We start from the raw sequence: 20657 nt of genomic DNA on the forward strand, positions 1-20657 counted from the left end.
TGATAAGATGTTCATCACATTATCAATTTTATCAATTTTTTATCAATTCCAAATATGTGGCTAAATATAAAACATTTCAAACATTCCAGAAATAAAACTGCCGAGTATATTGCCCAGAGAAATCTATTAAAATTTATCTTCTAAGGTGCCCGTGTGTTTTTTACTTTGTATTACTTATTGTTACTGTTATCCCGAATGATTAAATGCTTATCAATTTGAACATGTAAAAAAACGGAATAAGCGAAGTAATGAGAACATCTGTGAAGGAGACGCGGCGATTTCGCGGGTCCACAGGCCGATATACGGCGTACGTTTCGACGAAGGTCGAGTAACCCGTGCTTGCCTTTATGCGTTTCACTGCCTACAGTCGAAGCGAGGCAAAATGTCGTAATTTCGCTTGAAGCACAGTTTTACTCTCGGACGCCCGGCGGTGTATCGCCGCGCAAAACGGAGAATGTCCGTTGGGGGTTCAAGGGGGGCCACGAGCGCCTGACCTAATTTACATACATATAAAGCGCATTCGATGTGTTTTAGGGGTCGTAAATCGACGCGGCTACGCGAATCGTTAAACCCTTCCTTGCCGCAACATCCCAACGATGCGTGCGGGAGAGAGGAACCCGTGGATATGTATGCGTTGATATAATGTAACACAGACGCGCGATTACATGGACCATTCGCAGTCTTTCTCCCGCCTGCATGCATCACGTCCATCGTATATGTATATGTGTACAATATATATATATACATATATGTATTCACATGTTGCGTGTACGAAACGTATGGGACGCGCGAATTAGTTGTAGTTTGGTGTAAACCGAACCGGTTGTTCACGTAACGTGTATATTTCTTAAATTTAGTCGATGCCCGTCGCTCATAGCACATATAACGATAAAACGAGAGATAAAAGGGAATCAACTCGGCGTCGTAAAATTTGCGTTCCTTCAGAAGCTCCGAAAGCAGCCGCGAGAGAAGCTCTTCCTGTCAGATGCTACCGGATTTCCTGCACGCCGCACGTGCGATTTTTCTAATTGTAGATGATTAATTTTTACGAGTGCGCCGTAAAACATGACAGACAGGTGTTTTCTCGGGAGAGAAAGAGGGTTATTCAGAAGAAAAGGAATATTCAGAACAACGCGCAGTATATAAGGAAAATACTCGGTTGCTGTGTCTAAGTAGTGGTAACGGCGATGGTATCGTCGGTGACGGTACTCCCGTTGGTAATGGTGCCGATAAAGTTAAAGCCATTGGCGAACGATGCAGGGGCCGCGTAATGACAACGCAGCGCGTCGTAAACGCGTTTATGTTCAGAGTTACATTATAGTAATATCTGCCACAGCGTCCAATGCTCGGAGGATGCCTGTCCTCCGATCTTTTCGCGACCAACTCTCCAGTTTTTTTTTCTGATTTTCTTGCACTTTGATTAGGTCTGTCACTTTTCATCACGACGAGGTCAGGTGACTCATTCTATTTATCTAGTTTTCATCAAAAGTTTTACTTTTTATATTGAGAAAAACTATTGTCTTCACTTTCAAGTTTTTGTAATAAAAATCTAAAAAGACTCGTGTTTTTTTTATTCGCTTTTATTAATATAATATAAACTATTAAATATAATCTCATCATCTTCGAATTAATCCTTATATTAATGTTCTACTTTTTGATATTAAAGTTGTATATATGTAAATCGAGTACAGATTTTTTTTTTTCGTTGAATCGTAATTGTCGATATTAATATTTTGGCTAATTAGTACCCTCGGGGTCCGAAAAGTGATTCAACTTTAACACTATCTTCTTATTTCAAAATTTTGCCGTAATGATATCTATATACCGACGTAGAGACATCGACGAGTGGCGACTCTTTTCCGTCGCTACGCTTCTCTTTTTCCGTAATCTCCGAACTAAAATTCAAGCAAGCTCTTCGTTCTTTACAGTATCAGGAGGTGGTCTCGACGGCATCCACCCCTTCTCGGTCCTCTGATGTTCTCCTCTGCGTCTTGGAGCGGCGAATGCCGCTCTCCTGTCTCTCACCTGTTGTAATCTCGAAGAACCGATTTTCTTATCAGCATCGCGAGAACAGGTTCTTCGACATATTTTATATCACGCGAAATCGGTTCCGTTTGCGCGAACGCGAATGATACGAGGGTTGACTTTTTCGAACAGTACCGAACGACCGCGGATGTTGCACGAAACGAGAAAGAGATGGTGTCGGGAAGAGAACGCTTGGACGGTGTAAAGGCGACGCGAAGGGTGCTCGAAGGGTGACGAGGACGGAGGGATGAGAAACCGAGAAGTCAAGCGAGTGGAGGAAGAGCAAGGGGGAGAGGAAACGACGAGATGGCAGAGTTGTAAAGTCCTGCGCGTGACACCGGGTTATGTTATGTTCCCCGCGTTTGTGTTGGCGAACCCACGGATGGCGGCCCCGTGGACATTGCGCTGGTTTATTCGTAGGTAGGTATACATGGTTAGATGGCACGCGGTATTGCTCGTACACTGCGTTTATGGCGCATAACCGGGGTGGCCGCTCGCACAGATTATTTTGGCTTGATCAATTTGATAACTCTGTGCAGTTACTCGCCCGCCTTCCTGATTACGCGCTCGCGCCTTCAGAGACGGATTAGTATTTATGTATTACGGTCGATATACTTGACCGGGATGGTTGACCCTAAGGGTATTACTTTACCGCTATTAATTTAAGAGATGAATAAAAATTATATCGGCGCTCTTCGTCTCTTTGTGTCGATTGTCCAAATTTATTTAAAATTAAAATTAAAATTGATTAACAATCAATTTTGAAGCACGAGTTGTGTCAAACGAATGTGCGCCAAAACAGATTCTTTTTACACGTCGTAAAGAATGCGGCAGGTGTGTCCGACTGGCTTTCCTTCCTGCTTCCTCCGAGTTGTTCGCATCTCGAACGGTCGTGTTAATTGGATCGTAATATTAGGATAAACACGCGTATTCTCGACACCGTTCCTTCCGTTGTCGATCGTTATCTACGTGCCGTTTGCGCGCACACTGGTATCGGAATCCATTCTCGCCTCGAGAAGAGAAGGCGGATGATTTCGATGCGCGCGGCCGACACCGGGCGTGTAATTTTTGCGAAACCCTCGACGGGTGTTGGGCCCGAAGAGATAGTAAAGTTAAAAGGGCCAGTCCGGAATGAGCGACGCGTTGAATAATTATGCGCACTCCCTCGTTTCGGAAGACCGTTCGTGCTTTTTTACGAGGAATAAAGACGGTCCTATACGAGGTCATAATTTAAGCACGAATACGGACTCTCTCTCTATCTCTCTGTTAGGATCTGATGGCTCTCAAGATGCAGTGCCTTTAACTTCTCCCGGGCGGATATTGGCATAAATTAGGTTAACCGCGCGGTTTACTTCTTCCGGGAAGTTGCCATAAGCGTAAACGTTTACCCTGTTGCAGCTTTTACAAATCAACGACGCGATTAAAGTCTGATCAACTTGGGAATGCTCAATCATTCAGAGTGTTGCGCGTGACGTATACTGCTGCGTTTATGATTTGTTTTTTGTTTTCTCTCAAAAATGATTTTGTTTCCATGCAACTAATATTTAGACGTTTCTAGCACGACGAAAACGACAACGATCGGATAGATAACGACGCACGGTGAAAAAAAAAAGAAATAAATAAACCACGTAACTTACGCGCAAATGGATGGCAAAGAAAAATGTTCGGACCATGTTTCATCTCGCGCACACGTTTATCGTCCGCGCACTGTAAAATTTACACCGTCTCACTTCCGAAACGAGTGGCCCGGCAGTCGCATAAACGCGCGCAACATTTTATTTTATAACCCGCCGCGGTCCCTTGACTCGGGGCCGGCAAATAGTAAAATATTAGTTATTGCTGATTTTGCAAGCGCCTAATAAAATTCTTCTCGTGAAATAAAATCACGACTCGATTGGCCGGCCGAACCAAATCGATCCGGGACGATTCACAGTTAATAAATTTTTTTTTTTCGCTTTGCGCAAAATTTGTCGTTTGCAATATATTGACAATGCGACATTATTTTCGACGTAATTTTATTGGCTCCCTGTACGAGATATATATATATACGAGTGATATAAAGGAGTATAAGCGACTGGAGAATAGAATCTGCTACGATTTTTATACGGTTTCCATTTATTTTTCCAACTGGCATCGTTCTGATAGGGGCGTTTCGCCCGAACAATGCGAGTTAAACGTGGTGATAACGTCAACTTAAAAAATCACCCTCGTAATTTCGATATGACATATATAGGTGAAAAAAAAAAAAAAAAAAAAATGTTATATAACACTCAAGTCGATCAGTCTAATTTGTGAAAATGGATACAAAAGATCGGATAATTAAGAAAACTAAACAATTCCGGATAATAAGCTAGCAATTACATTCCTCGTCCAATTAAAGTCACTTAAGAAGCATTCTCTTAACAACGTGCAATGATTACCGCAAATAGTAATAGCCGGCTGGTTTAAATGTGTGTGTCACGCTATGATAAGTACTATTAATGCTTACAGTTGGATCTAATTCCACCCAATTAAACCCCTTTCGCCGATAATTATGCCTATATCTTACATAATAGTCGTAAAGCTGCTATCGCGACTTTTGCACGCATCTTCGTATTTTCTCGTTATTATAGCTCCAGACCAAGGCTCCAGACAAATTCGAAGGGGGAAGGAAGATAACAATATCGTATTACGTTAATAAACTATTCTTCTGCTACGTAGAAAATATGTCACCGCCTAAGGGCGGGTGTTGCGAGTGCTTCGCGAAAATTTTCGAAAATACACGCATTTATATCTCGAGCCATATTTTTTTGGCGCGTTTACGCCAGCTACGGGCGGGGTGGCGCATATTTATTTTTCGAATCTATCGTTTTACCGTAGCACGAAAAAGCTCGTGGAACATTTTCGGTGCCGGCCTTTCAGTGCTCCGCCGCGACGACCTAGGGAAGCATTTCATTGCGTTCGATACGATGGTAAAAAACGCCCAGGGATCGGACAGTAAAAAATGTAACTGGTAATTTAGTTAGCCGTTGCGAACTGGACGGCGCTGGAGCGCCCGGGTGTTGGTGGACAGTAATAGGGCGTATCTCGTATCTGTCCGGAGCTGACGGGTTTTTATGGGTTTGCGATGCGCGGATTCATCATTCGATATATTACAGCGAGCAGCCCACCACCTCCGATGTCACCGCGTTAACCTAACGACCCTTCAAGGTAGAATTTTAGGATTCGCCCGGCCGCGAGCGTCGAGTCGTTTTGTCGGCAACGGGGAATTTTTTTCGAAAATGGCGTGCGCCGCTAACGGTGCGAGTATCGCGTGCATCGCCCTCGGTTCCCTTCGTTACAACTATTCGAGTTTGCGTGCGGCGATTAATCCGCGCAACGTACGTCTTTCCGTAGAAATATGAAAAAATCCAACAAAAAAATTTGCGTTATTTTTTAATGACTTCAAATTTAGAGCGCGTTCGCGCTGTTAAATGAAAAGCGAGGAATTAAATCGTTTAAGGAATTACTTTATTTTGCAAAAATAAAAAAAAAAAGCTGGAATATGTTTGATACATAGCTCTTGATGTTTCTTGAATATCAGTGCGCAGCAATGACGCTCGTTGAAATTCGAGGCGTCAAAGTAGTCACGCGTGACGCGCCAAAAATTTACAAAAATTGTCAGCGCCGTTCGGGCGCTCTGCGCAAAAAAAAAATTTCAAGACAAATTTCCGTTAAATACTCGTCGCTACTGTAGCCTCCGCAGTATCCGGAACAATTTTTCGTAGATATGTATCCGCGAAAACGGGAGTAACGGCGCGACATTCTCCGCCGTTTCTTGCGCTGCTAGGTTTTTAGAATTTCGCGACTCTAATGATCCACTCTGACGTGGATACATTTTTTTCCAACAAGTACGATGCAGCAGAAAAAAATATTTGATCATCCCCGAGCACACCGGGAGTGCACTCGATATCCAATTCAGTTGATATTCAAGTGCTGCGCGTGTTTCCACATTTTGATTTCTGTGTAACAGAGTACCCCTACGTACGCCTATATTTATTGTCTGCAAAGACAACAAATATTTTTTTCGAAATCGCCCCGTTCGTATCCAGAAAAAATCTATCAACGACCATCACTTCGCCCCCTGCCCTCGAGCCCGCTCTCTCTCTCTCTCTCTCTCTCTCTCCGTCGAACGCCGTCGACATAATCGACGTGAATCGCAATAAAACAATTTTTTTATTCTACGGACCAACGGGGACTGGATAATTGTCGCTCTATCGACGACAAGACACGTGGCGACGTACCATGCCAAAGTTTCCTCGTAACGGTCTAGGGCAAAAAGAGCCGCCGATTGTCACCAAGAGCCGCATGGAAATCCGATGCGCCGGAGCATCGACGATGCGATTCAGATGCAGGCAGGCAGGCAGGCAGGCAGCCGAGTAGGTAGGAGTTCCACCCTCTCTCTCTCTCTCTCTCTCTCTTTCACCCTTTTCGCTCCCCCTTCATTCCACCCGTCTCACCTCGTTCATCCCCGCCTGTGTCGCTCTTATATGCGCGTGTGCTCGGGCGCGCGCGAAAGTGTGCCAAAAACCCTTTTGTAGCGATCGGAAGAATGGAAGTATTGTTTGCTCACTTGTGAATCGGCTCTAATGGCAAAAGTATGTGAAATGATTGTGAATCGAGATTACATACGCGAAAACAACGCCGGCCATCCTCCGCGCATCGCTCGCGTATGTCTCCTCCGCGCGCGCTCTCGCGACGCGAGTATATATGCGTGCGCGTATAGATATAGATATATGCATGTGTACGAACGCGTACATGTGTGTGCGAGAGCGATGCTTTCACGCACGTGTGTGGAAAAAAAGCGGCCCGGCGCGCGGGGGAGGGCGCGGACGGGAGGACGTAGATATTTTTTTACGCGCAACGAGAGAGTGCAGGGAGAGACATGCATTCGACTGGCCGAGGGGGGAAGAGGGGGGTGGAGAGGGTGAGGGCGAGGGAAAGGCAGTAGGGGGCGAGGATGAGAGACGAGGGCGACTCGGTGGGAGGGGAGGGGGGCGCGGAGGATGTGGCAGAGGGTGGCGCGGGGGTGGTCCACCCTTTGCCGTCGATTTTTCGGGGCTTTTTTTTACGGGCGACGGCCCTCGCTTGCCTGGATGAACGAACACGGGGAGGAACATCAATAATCTACAATCAAACTGCAGATAAAGCTACGATCGCCCTTTTGTGAATGTTTCAATAAGAATCGACGTGACGGACAACTTCCTGCCGATGGACGGCGCTCTTATGTGCGCCAAGTTGTCACCTTACGCAGAACGGTTCTGTCACACCCTTGGTAAACGGCGCTCTCGAATTAATGGAAACAAATAGGGAAAAGAGTTTATACGGGGTGACTGTCGCGTAGGCCGCGCTTACAACGTCAACGGGAATATTTATTACGGCGCGTTACGTAATTATTGTCATAAATACGCGTTCATTCGAAAGCGCGAAAAATTGTTCATTAACGCGATGCGCGCGCGTTACCGTTGACGCGATAAAAATTACATTACTTGTGCATCGTACATTTTTGCCCGGACGCACTTCCTCCTCACTCACCCTCTCGCTCGCGCGTTTACAAGGCACCGACATTTTTTTTTTTTTTTTTTCTTTACATATACGTCACGCTTGCGTTATACCGATTCCATTCGTTCGCCCCTCGGAAGTCAACCGCCGCAACCTAAATTGCGAGTTTCGTGATAATTATGCGTCGCGCACAATCGCAGAGCGAAAAAAAACGAAGAGGGCAGGTGAGAGCGCCGTCATCCGGTTCGTTTGCCATTCGAGTCGATCGAAAATAATGCGATCCGATAATTGGCAGCGCGAGCAATCAATATTCGCTATTCGTAAGCACGGTCAATAAGATTCCGGTGTTGCGCCGTGGCGAATTTGTTCGGCAGCGCGTTGGCACGTTAATGTTGAACCTTCTCATTGTAAATGCTCGATGCTTATTCAAGGGCGACCATATTCGCGAGCGAGGATTTAATGGAAACAAGAGCCGCGCGTGTTTCACGGGTCGTGCTTTTCCCTCGCAAAGAGAACAGGAGGATTAGATGTAATATATTTCAGATGCAAATTGAAAATTCAACGAACCATTTTTTGTTCGACGACATCGTCATTCTTACTGTAGCAATAAGACCGGATATTAAGATGTTTATGATAATTCGATGATGTATAGAATGAAATAGTTGAAAGTTGGTTAAAATTAGAGAACAAGAAGAGCAAAATCGCGTCTTTGCCCCATGTCTAATAAAATCCGCATAAATGAAAGACAGATATATGTATACAGGAACGAATCCAACGTTGTGTATATAATTGATTCGATACGGATGGAAACGTTGACGCGAACGCTGAGATTGACGCGAACAAGAACAGTTCGTCCTTTAGTTATACGACTATAAAATCGTGCGACAAAGTACCCGACAATTTTCGCGACAAAGAGAAGAGGCTACACGCCGTGTGCGACGTTAAATGCAAAGATGTCGCTGCTAAAATCGGTTGTAAAGTAGATATATACCGCGTATCTCCGCTGCTACAAACTAAATTTACATTTCGATATACGGCCCGATAAAAATATATCGCATCTCCTACTGGTTTGTCGTGGTCACCTCGACGAGAGATCATACGAGCGAGCTTCCAAGATATTTTACGATACGCTTTGGAGGCTATATAATTTTCATAATAAATCTGCGTTAGATTCACGCCGCGAACAAGAGAGGTATTTTATTTTCCGTCAAACTGTATACTTTGAATAATAATACAGAGATTTATACAGCGTGTATATATTTTCATTTTTATTAGCCGTGATGAGTAACGAAAAGGGGAATAAAAGAATAGCGTATTTAAAATACTTTTAATGAATCGCGATAAAATGGAATAGGATTATTCCGCGACATGTGACGTTTTAACGTTAACGATTTAGCAGCGACTGCGCTAATGAGTTACATCACGTCATTTCGTTATCAGGGAATAATGCCATTCAACGACATGTATCTGGGTTCAAAAACGTCCAATTATAAGGAGCGATAGTCTATCGTTTTCCCTCTGTCTTCTCCGCGATGCGAATCGAAATTTGCGCCGACTCCGCAATCTTGAAAGTTTCAGATCCTTTTACCTCCTCGCCAGCCCTCCCATCCTCTTTCATTCGAGTCCGTTTTGCCGCCCTTCGAGGCTGGGCTCTTCGCAAATAATGTATAGGAATTGCGAGGCTCATCTACATAAGTAATACCGCGTTAAGGAAAGCACCAAAGGCGCCGGGGGAAAATGGTAAAAGGTGGAAGAGGTTCGAAGGGAAGCGGGAAAATGGTGAGAACGGTACGTACGGCTGACACGAAGAAGGAAGAAAGAGAGGAGGACGCGAGAGAGAGCGGGCAAAGGGTTCCTCGCATTAATTGTGCCGAGAAGAGATAAGGAACACAATGTTTGTTAACTTCCACGAGATGTATAAGACGACTAAAGCGATCCGCTTTGTGGCGGCTCGTTTTCTCCCGGCGGGGAGAAACAAAGGATGGATTAACGGCCGATCGATAATTATTATGCGAATTTGTTGCACGCGTCTCATTGAACAGACACTCGGGCGGGCATTAACCATTTCACGAGCTCTGACGAGAAAAATAGTATTATCGAATTGATTTTTCATCGACGTTTTCTATTTAAGATTAATCAATTCTTCTTGATCGTTAACATGAGCTGTAGGTATATACGCGAGCACGATTAAATTTATATGATGTAGCGGAGAAATAACCTAACATAACTATATAACAAAACGCTTTTTACGCTAATTATGCAGATAGAAATAATAATCCGCCCGGACATAGTTACGTCGTAAAATCGCCGTAAAATTGGCCAAACCGTGACAAAGGAACTCATTGTAAATTCGTCAATCATCTCGTGAATCATCGCTCTCCTTCTGCTATCACGCCGTTAACCGGGCGATGACGATGCCGTTAAGGGGTTGGGGGGATAGAAGGTGGTCCAACGTGAAGCCGCGGGGGTTTCGAGTGAAACAGCCAAGAGGAGAAGAGGGGAGAGATGAAGAGAGGAGTCGGATCGTACCCCCTATTTATATTCCGGCTAACCCTCCTCATCAACGGCGTTCATCTTTCCTATTAAAGTAGTAATTTAGCAGGAAATTAAGCCACGCACTCGCTTCTCGCGGCGTGGCACTTGCTCTCCACTCTCTGTGGCATCCCCTTCTCTATCCTCTGTCTTTGTTCGTCTATCATTGATTCTCTCTCTCTCTCTCTCTCTCTATCTTGTCTACACGCTTCATCTTCCTTGATCAAGGTCTCTTCTCTTTTTATTAACTTTTTATTAACTCACCTTAGTCGCTTCTCTCTCCTTCTCTTATAGCTATCTTTTTCTCACTTCTCTTTTTTCGTTGTTATTCTTTGTCTGACGTTCCATTTCAGTTTTCGATGCGGAAGGAAGAGAGAATATCTCATTGTCCCGTGCTTTTTGTCTCATGAATTAACACTCTTCTCATTAGTCGTTAATATTTGACAACCGAAGAGTTATAGTCTCGGCGTAAATTATAAAATACGAGTAAATATGCAAACTTGTGAAAAGGTTTGTTTATGATCAGAAGCACGCTACGTATTATAGTTGTACACAAAGACTGATGGATAATTATAGGTTGTTGGATCGGGGTCTGCGATGAGATTTTATTGTTGATCTTGTATCTCAGCGACAGACTGGCAGATATTTCTTAAATCACGCACAGTGAACGCAATTAAAAACTTGAAAAATCAATTAATATACTTTGATGCGACTTGTTAATAATTATTAATTAAAATAGAACGCAAAATGTATAATTTGAAGACTAGTGCCATTTACGAAACATAAATTTATGTTTTTGTAATTACTCTCAGTCTGTCGCGCGTAAAAAAAATCAAAGTTGTTCGCACAAGTGTTTAAGCGCGAATTAAAAGAATATCAGCGTGTCATTGTATACGATGGTTGAGGGAATAAACGACGGCCGGCTCGCGACCGTCGGCAAAGAATATTTTAATTGCCGTTCGACTCGTGAATTTCGTGCTCATATTCGGCATTCGACTGATTTAAGCCGTACAGCCGAGGGGTTGCTAGCATTCAGTGAGACAAAGAACAAAAGCGCGAGTAGGGGTAGCCGATGGTTTGGGAACTCGGGTGGATGCACAGGGTAGGTTGATCCTCGTATGAAGGGCTGTCAAAAACCTAATGAGAGGTGTGACTGCACATGTTCGCAAGTCTCTCTCGTGATTACTCAGATTTTTAAACGAAATTAAAATTCAAAGATGTGATTCACTGTGCACGCGCAAATGGAAAGAGGAGCTCTGACGATAGAGCAAAGAGCTGTCTAAAGCGCAAAATTTGTATACAAGATTATATAATTTTATCATATAATTTTATACGTAAAAAAGTGCAAGATTAATAAACGATACGAGAAAAAGAAAATAAATGAGAAAAAAAGTAGAAAATTGTAAAATATAAACATTCTTTAAATTTTAATTTGTTAATCGTGTATTTAATTATGATAGCAGATTTTATACCGTGCAAATCTTGAGACGTTATATACAAAAAAAAATGGCAATTTATCGATCAATATTCTGTTCAAGACTTGGCCGATTAGACGGTCAACATATATTAAAAGAATTAAATGAAACAGACATATAAAATACATTTTTTTTTCATACACAACCATTTCTATTGCGCGCCCACTTGAATAAGACTCGGTCCAATGGAGTGCTACATATACGGCGGATTTGTTTTATATTAACACACAAAATCAACGGATTTGGTGTGCTGAACATTCATTCTTACCTATATCAATCGGTAAAATAAATTGTCATGGACTGTACGTATTTTGAATTATATTTTGCCAGAATAGACCGACGATGTATCTATTCTTGATTTATATATATGTGAAGCTGAAACGATGCTGTGAACTATTTCCGAGTCCTTCGATTCGTGTGTCATAGATATGTTATGAATAGTAAATACACATATGCGGTAAACTTTTATAATTAAAAATGGTTTATATATTTTTTTTTGGAATTAAATTTTGTTCTCATCTTTAACGTATACACATTATCGCAAGAAAACGCGCGCTTCTTGCGTAAACTGACCTGCGCTGTGCGCGAATGTAACACCTGTCCGATCTTTCCCTGTCAAGTACAGGAAGCACATTGCGAAAAGGGTATCATGAACGCGTTGTCGCGCTGCTCGACTCGTTCGGCGAAGCCACGGAAAAGTTTCACACGGCAGTCAGTCATAGTCGAGCGAGCACGCTCTGCGAGTCTCGCCAGTCTCTCGCTGTCGGATTCACGTATTCGCGGGTACCCATTTTAAATCACAGCACGCCACGCGCGCTATGGGGTGTAGACAGAGAGGCGAGCGAGAAGGAAGAGAGAGAGAGAGCGGGGCGGGAGTCTCCCTATAAAACAATGCTCCCACATCTGTCAGCCTCTTCTACTTCCTCTCCCCTGGTAGCCGCCCCTTCAAGCCCCTAATTATACCACCCCCTTACTCCCGAACCGCCATCGCGTACGATGCTGTATTATGCGTCCGGACCACTTGGGCACGCACGGGGCGAAAGGGAGATGCCCTTGTAAAACGACAGTGAACAACGGTCAAGACGCGAGCATAAACTTTTTTCCGTGACATCTGCAACCCCCCCAGGCTGAAGGGGCAGGAAAAGGAGAAAGGGTCGGCAGGCAAAGTCGAGATGTTCTCGAGACACCGCCGACGCTGTCACGAGGACCTACCGAAAATTGAAAAAAGTACCGACTAATACCGAGCGACATATTCTCTTTTTTTTCTCTCTCTCTCTCTCTCTCTCTCGACATACGCCGCGCAACGTACGCGCTCCCGTATTAATTTTTCGTAATTTTATATCCTTTAATGCGGCGTTGTTACCAAAATAATTTCTGCAATTGTCACTGTTTAAAGAACTATCGATACACGCGTAAAAATATATGTAAAATAAATTAAAAATATATTAAAGAAAAACAAAATTAATTTAAAATAAATTAAACAATTGATCAAACGTGCGTTTGATGGCTAATTTAATTAACTATTATTTATAACTGTGTACTAGTAGATAAAAGAGCAATTGTTCATTGTATCGCGTATATTTAAATACGTTCGATGGGTATTTGAGGAAAACGCGCGGATATATGTATATTTATTCGAGTATAATGATTCTAGCAGTGGAATATTGTAAATTCATCGTTTGTAGTAGAACGCCTATCGAACAAGACGGCGAGGCTTAGGCGCGGAATTACAAATCGATCGAATCGAAGGGGTTCCCCGAGCACAGAAATTAACATCGTGTTTTTAATGCCGGGGATAATTGTAAGGGTGGAATTATACGAGGGCTGCGCTAGCGGGGTTCCCTCCGTTGTGTCGCAGAGGCTCTCACCCTAAGTTCGGAACGATGACGAATGAGACTCTGTGATGAACGAATGCTAATGTCGAAGAGAGAATTATAATTTGCATTTTAAACATATTCGGTCGCGCCCGCCTCGAGGCCCTCGATTATTCTCGCGAAATTCCGTGTGCTCTCTCGAAATTAAACTTTCGATTATAAAATCAGATATTTATCAGATTTCGCATAGATATTTTAAAATATACACAAACGCGTTTCACTCGACATAAATATATCTTTGTTCGCTCCAGTTCGAAAAATAACTTTCTTCCTTAATACGAAGCACCACTGGTGCGTTCTAAGGTGACTCACGACCACTCAGCGGTTCAACTGCGCGTGAACCCTCGATTCGACAACTCAGCCGTGCTCGTTACGTGTACCGCGAAAATCAGTTCCAGCGTCGTAAACTGGGTCTATGAATAAATCGATGCCGCACGATATGATTAATTTAGAAACTGTCCGTGAATTCCTAGTACCCGAGAGAAGATGACGCGCGGTACAATACTAACTATATTCCGTTAAACAAAATTATGTTCGAGTAGATCAATTTGAATAAAGTAGTGAAAAATATTCGAGGAAAAATTTGTTTTTTTTTTTTTATATTTACTCTCGTCGAATGACTTATCAGTGAGAATATTTTTACGCGTATGAAATTAATGCGCTAGTCGAAATGTAAACGACGACCATGCGCTCATCTAGGCGCGTCGATTCGTTTGCGTATATTCGTTAAATTTTGCTCGTAAAATCTGCAGTTGATCCGTGAGTTTGGGGTACCCCATTTTAAACCAACCCCGAAATCAAACTGCGAAAAACACCGTGCTATATGCGACTAAATTCGTAATAATGACAAACGGCGTCTAAAGTGTTCGGAGTATGTTTGCATGTACGGGTAACACTAGTGCAGTCGATGTAAGCCGCGCTGTACTCGTACATTCGTTAGGTTGCGGGTTTCAGATTAAGGGGGTATGGCCGTAGAGAGGGGTAATGGACAAGAGGGAAGGAAGAGGGGGGGGGGGAGGGGGGTGGTGGTAAATGTAAAAATATTGCTGAATCGGTGCAGATAACGGTTTCATATGGGGGCTCTCCCTTTCTCTCTCCGTCTCTCACTTCCTCCCGTCGTTTTTCTCCCTCCTCACCCTCCTCCACCCCCGTCCTCTCTCTCTCCCGCACGCGGCCCTCACTGATACGGTGCGGGACTTGCTTTGAAAAAAATGTATCTCGACTCTCCGGGCGTAGTGATACGAAAACGTTTTGCATTTCAGCGAGCACGATGGCGAGCGCCGCTCGTTTCGTTGGTAACGAATCAAACGAATAACTTTCGACGCGCGAATCGTCCCGCGAAATTACCGCGACTTCGCGAAAAACATCCGTACAATACGATACGAGCTGAACGAGTTTTCTTCGTGGGGATGAAAATCGCGCAGCATTTGCGAGCGGCATTGTTCATTATTTAAAGTGTATTCGATATTTTTAACGCAACGCGCGTTATCAGTGAGCGGAGACGTGAGTTCCGTTTTCACATCTCCTTCTTTTCCCTCACGGCAAAATTTATTTACACTCTGCACGCCAGTTTTAATTTTTAATAACGAGATCATATAATGGTTGGAAAACTCCGACAATTTAGGAACAACGAGATAGAATTTAGAAATTCGATTATCTATTGCGTTTTAAAGCACAGTTCGGTTTAAACAATAAAAACATGTTCGATGTATTTGTATTCTTGTTAGTATAGTGGTACATTATTAAAGATAAATAATGATAATGAAATTTATATTAATGCGAATTAAGACACGGCTTATTATGGTGCTTAAAAACTTTTTGAAATTTTAAGTGTTTTTTAAACGCACAGATTACAAAATTGACTAATATTATATATTTTATAAACGTAATAAAATAATAATTAATAAATTAGATTGATCAATTACCTTATGATTGTTTCATTGTACGATGTTTTTCGAGCCTCTTCTTTCTCTCTTATTCTTCCTTTGACACTCACATAATACTTATGAAAACACGATCGTAACAACACTGCACTTTGTACTTCCGTTCTAATTATAGTACATATGTATACACGATACATAAATATTCTTTATCAATTTTGCGACAAAGCGTGTTATTTGACGCGCGTAGTCGCGCGAATAATATAATATAATATACATAAAAATATAATATATATATATTTAACATTTTTTATTTTTTAAACTAAACTGTAATAACGCGACACGCATTTTATTATATTGCGAAAACTTTAGTCGCATAAAGTTACGATCCATATTTGGCGAGTAAAATCCACATATATCAAACACTAAATGGTTACTATAGATTTGACAAGGAAAATTAAAATAATCAAGTCGTTTTAAATCTTATCTATCTTGTAAAGACATAATGTTATAATTGTAAGGCTAAGATTTTGCGCGAAATAATAATCGTTAATTGTAACTATTATGAAATAATCGCGATTTGCCGTCATTTAATATTTGTCACAATTATATTTCACAAGTCAAATAACAACACGCTCTTCGTCGCAAAATTAATAAAGAGTATTTTATTTTATATATCGGTTTCTAATATACATATATGTATGTATTCAGATATCTTGTGTATGTACATTTTTTAAACTTTGTCAAATATTTTCTGTATTAACCGATACATAACATTAAAATAGAACTGCAAGAATTAATTTTGCGAGAGGACTAAATGCGAAATCTCAAAATTTTTCAAGGTAGAAGAGCTTTGACGGATAACATACAAGACCTTCCTTAACGTACGAACGATGTTTGACTTAATAACCTTCTCATACCTTTCTGCCCTGCGCGTCGATCCTCGTCTTTCCCTTTTCGATGTCTCTTTTCATTATAGTGGGGCAAACCCCACTATTCATTGATATACTGTCAAGGTGTTAAGATGTGATACGTAAACAAGGTCGCGTCGCTATATCTTACATTTCACCTCCAAATACCGTAAACTAGATCGTTCATAAGCAGATTTTTTACGCGAAAAACGCGCGCTGAATTTTGCAGTACATAACGCGTTATTTCCATCACTGTACTAAAGAAAAACGTATTTATTTTTTGCGAACAATTCCACATTATCAAACTGCGCGATTAATTAACTCTCAGTATTAATGATCCGTAAATGATTGCAATTCATTGAAGCATACATTTAGCGCAATTCATAGTATACATCTCTCAAATAAGAATCGAAGTGATAAGGAGTAGCAGTTACAAATTATCGTTTTATCGCGAGCAATAATTATTTTTTTAATTATTTTTAAATTCGAAAATATTTTATATAACGTTTTGAGTTTTTCCTCGATTTAGATATAATTTTTAAATTAATTTCGGATTAAAGAAGAATCAATATCGCATGGTCGCGAGTGACTCAAAAATAAGGAAAAATTTATATTAATTGTAAGATAAGATATATTAATTTTACGTTTATAAATAATTAATGCAAATTTAATTGGATGGAATATTTTCATGTAATCTATTTTTTCGAGCGCTAAATGTTTTGCGGAGAAGCGCGAGGAATTTGACATACATACATCAATGACATTGACGTCACACAGTGCTCGGTGTTTGATTTCTTTGCGATCTATAGAGTCTATACCTTGTTTACGTGCTGTCACCTTGTTGTTATTCGCACGGTGAGTCTCGAGCTAGAAGGTTGTGTCGCAAATTCCTTCACGTATTATCGTATTATTTTTTCTAAATACGAAATTAAATATAATAGATAAGATGCACTCATTTCCTAAGATTGTTACAATTAACGAGTATTAAATTGCATACTCAATCCATTTCCGCGATTATCGCATCTCCACTATTAACTCTATTCGCATGGTAGCACGCGATATTACATAAAGTAAAGCCAATGTTATTTTCCAATTTCTCGCTCATTAACAAAACGTGGCAAATACAGAACGTGTTGACTCCGAGCGATGTTACAACACATTTAATTAGTAAATACAATCGCGTATTTAAGCATACGCGTGTTTCAATACTTGTTAATTGCGTAGTAAATATTCAGCGTTTGTGCATTAATGATTCGTTAAAACGAGTGTTTTATGTGATTTGATCTATCGAAATCTATCTTGCAAGTAATCAACAAAGTGACTATCTATATAAACTTTTTCAAATATTATTTTCGAATTTATCTTGAATTTTAATTTGTATATTTGTTCATATTTATGTCCATAATACAAGACAGTAATAATCGTTTTTAAACAAGAATTAATATCTGCTAGCAGCAGATGTAACGTCGTCGCAGCGAATAATATGTAAATTTCACCGAAATGAATGGTTTATGACTTTATAATTTTCACGTTTTTTTTCTTGTTGCAATGTAATAAAATACTCGTCATGATTAATATCGAGAGTATCATATAAAGTGCCGCGAGATTCTAATTAACAGTGTTTCTGCGAGTGTTATGTGAGTGCTATAAAAAACAGGGAAAGATGAACAAGAGAGAAAGACCGGAAAGGCATCGGGCGACGATCGAGCAGAGTGGAATGAGTACTACACAATTCATTTAATTAATTATTTGTTACTTTTATAATATTAAATGCTCGTTTACTTCTACAGTTGAGTGATCCATTTAATATGATTGTGTAATGTAATCTATATAAATTATTTCAACATTTTCCTTAAAAGAGATTTTGATTATTTAAATTATTTATATAAAAAATTTAATTTATATATTATTATTTTTGTAAAATTTGTGTATAAACAATTTTTTTAAATTATGTATTTTTCAAATTAATTACTTTTCTTGAAAGAAAATACAATGGCGCATCAGAATTATTTTTTGAATTATATCGGACATATATTCTCTTATATACAATATCTGTAATTTTATAAAACTAATTTTAATTTTTATTTTAAAGTTAATCATAAGCATTTTTTTGTATTTTGGAGTATTTATGCATAAATATATAATACTTGGTATTGAAGTAATTTCTAATGTATGATTGTGTTAAATATAATTATGTTAAGTATATGTATAATTTTGATAGTGAATTGGCAATAAAGTACAAAATGTTTATTTACATTTAACACATAATAGATTATATCCAATATTTAGTCGTTATTTTCAAAAACAATTTTGCAAAAATGTCAATATTTGATGTAGGTATAAAGGCAATTTCGCATTAACGCTATATATTTGAGTATAAAATAATAAATATATGTATATATATATAAAAATATAAATATATATAATATGTATAATAATAAATAATATTACAAAGAATACTCGATTATTAAACATATACGCAGGTTAACATAAATCGTCATATTCCTGCGTTAGTATTTAATAAATCCTAAATTTTAACCCCAAAAACTTGATCGAGATGGAGCTAAATATAATTTCTTTTCGATAGTTGAAAATACTTTAAACTCCCCGACGCCTTGACGCAAAGAAAGACTATATCCATCAAATATAGCATAGCACATCAAAGAGTAGGGAGTAGTTTAATATTCATTTTTCTCAAACACCGGCGATAACGCCCGATACCCAAGGAGAATTGGTCCAATAATAAGACCTTATGAATAATAAACTTCTCGACGGGTCACGCTTCCACGCCGCGCGCTCGTCGGCGCAATTCGCGATTATTTTGTAGCGGCGCACAAATTAAACTTCCGGCCATTAAAGGATTGATCCAGCTCGGAATGGAATGTAATATCACGGAAGGTGAACGCCGCCGCGCGGCGGCGAGCGGGTGGGAGGACCGAGAGGGCGTCGGTGCGGGATCTTAATTATAATTCTTGGCCGCGGAGTTCCGGCAAAAGCCTCGCAAATGAGGCCGGCGCCCGTCTGACACAAAGATATCGTGCCCACCGCGAAAAACCTGCCGGCTGACAGTGAGCGCGGCGGTCGAAGGAGCGAGCACGGGCGAAAGTGTCGAGAGGGATGAGAGGGTGCGAGAGACAGAGATAGTTCATATCATGCTGGTGTCGGAGGGGGTATCTACGTAAAGGTATGCGCGAGCAAAGCGCGCCCCATTGCTATTCAAAACGTAAAAACCATTTAAAAATGTAATACCCGGTAGCCGAGCAAAAAAAGTGCGCGCGTGATCCAACGTGTGACTTTGTAAGTAAAATATACTGCCCGCCCGGGGAAGCCTCGGTCAAATAATCGTGATTTATCGGGGTAAGGAATTTTCGTCCGGCGAAAAAAATGCTTTTTCGAAGCGCCCGCTCGCCCCCCCACGGGCTGTCGAAGAACGCGTTTCTAAACTGTCTCTCTCGCTACGGGATTTTGTAAATATTAGACCAATTCGAGAGTGTCGCGCGCCGAGATTTTCGCTCGCCATCTTTATTGATGTGAAAACGAGCGTCATAGTTGTAGGAGCGAATCGTCGAAATTACGTCTTACGATATTAATGGGATCAGTTTCGTTCTTTTTCATTTTTTTTTTTTCACGTTCTATTGATTAGGCCATGGAATAACTCGAAATAACGAAACCGGATAATTTGATCGTCGTGTACAGTGCGAACAACAACAATTCCGATGTTGACGGCATTGCAACCTTTGGATCGCAGTATGGAAAACATGGGAGCCTGGGAAAGAATTACCGATTCGCCACGTAGAACGCGCGGTAGATTTGCAAGTGGAAGTGCGGCGCAGTGTTAATTGAATATATCGGATTCCTCGAGAATATCGTGGTTTTGGCGATAGGAAATGGATGGAGAAATAATTGTCGGAAACGCGGCCAGCGTGTTATATCAGTGCAGCTTCGTTTTGATTGCAATTATACTTGTAGAATTTGATACCGGATCGATCGAACGCGATAATCAATTTTCAGGCGCGTCTCTTTAAAAAAACACCCACGTTCGCGAGGCTTCCGATACTCTCGAAAAATGTTTTCTCCATCCCTTATCGCGTTAAGCCTTTTTGCAATATAACGTTGTATATCGTATAATATATTGAATATACCGATGATTATGTCCAACACATAATTCTATGTTGCTCTGTTCGATTACGTTCCATTAATGTATTTTAAATTAGGTGACATATTTTAAATTTTCCTTAAATTCAAGAACTTGTTTAAACATATTTATATAGTTAATATATGGCATATGTAGATACATTATAAATTTTCTTAATATTGAAAATAATTCATCTATAGATGTAAAAAGAGCGAATCGCAAAAACATTACGATATTCTCAGAACTGCGTGAAAAATAGAATCGTCCGCAGTATTTTTGAATACATATATATTTTTTTAGAATTT

The 20657-nt window shown here is 40.7% G+C and overlaps 1 protein-coding gene across 1 annotated transcript in view; it reads right to left on the reverse strand.

The window, feature by feature from the left end:
* The window catches only part of pdm3 (POU-domain protein pdm3), a 134894-nt gene extending 118670 nt beyond the window's left edge, over nucleotides 1-16224 (reverse strand). The window contains exons 1-2 of the mRNA XM_029304625.2: nucleotides 16176-16224; nucleotides 15352-15474 (exon numbers count right to left, since the gene is read on the reverse strand). The gene's annotated coding sequence lies outside the window, so the exon portion shown is untranslated. The remainder of the gene's footprint in view (nucleotides 1-15351; nucleotides 15475-16175) is intronic.
* Nucleotides 16225-20657: the final 4433 nt, after the last annotated feature.

This window comes from Nylanderia fulva, unplaced genomic scaffold, assembly GCF_048542155.1.
Source record: "Nylanderia fulva isolate GAGA-0341 unplaced genomic scaffold, ASM4854215v1 Scaffold13, whole genome shotgun sequence".
In the NCBI taxonomy this organism is placed as follows: Eukaryota; Metazoa; Arthropoda; class Insecta; order Hymenoptera; family Formicidae; genus Nylanderia; species Nylanderia fulva.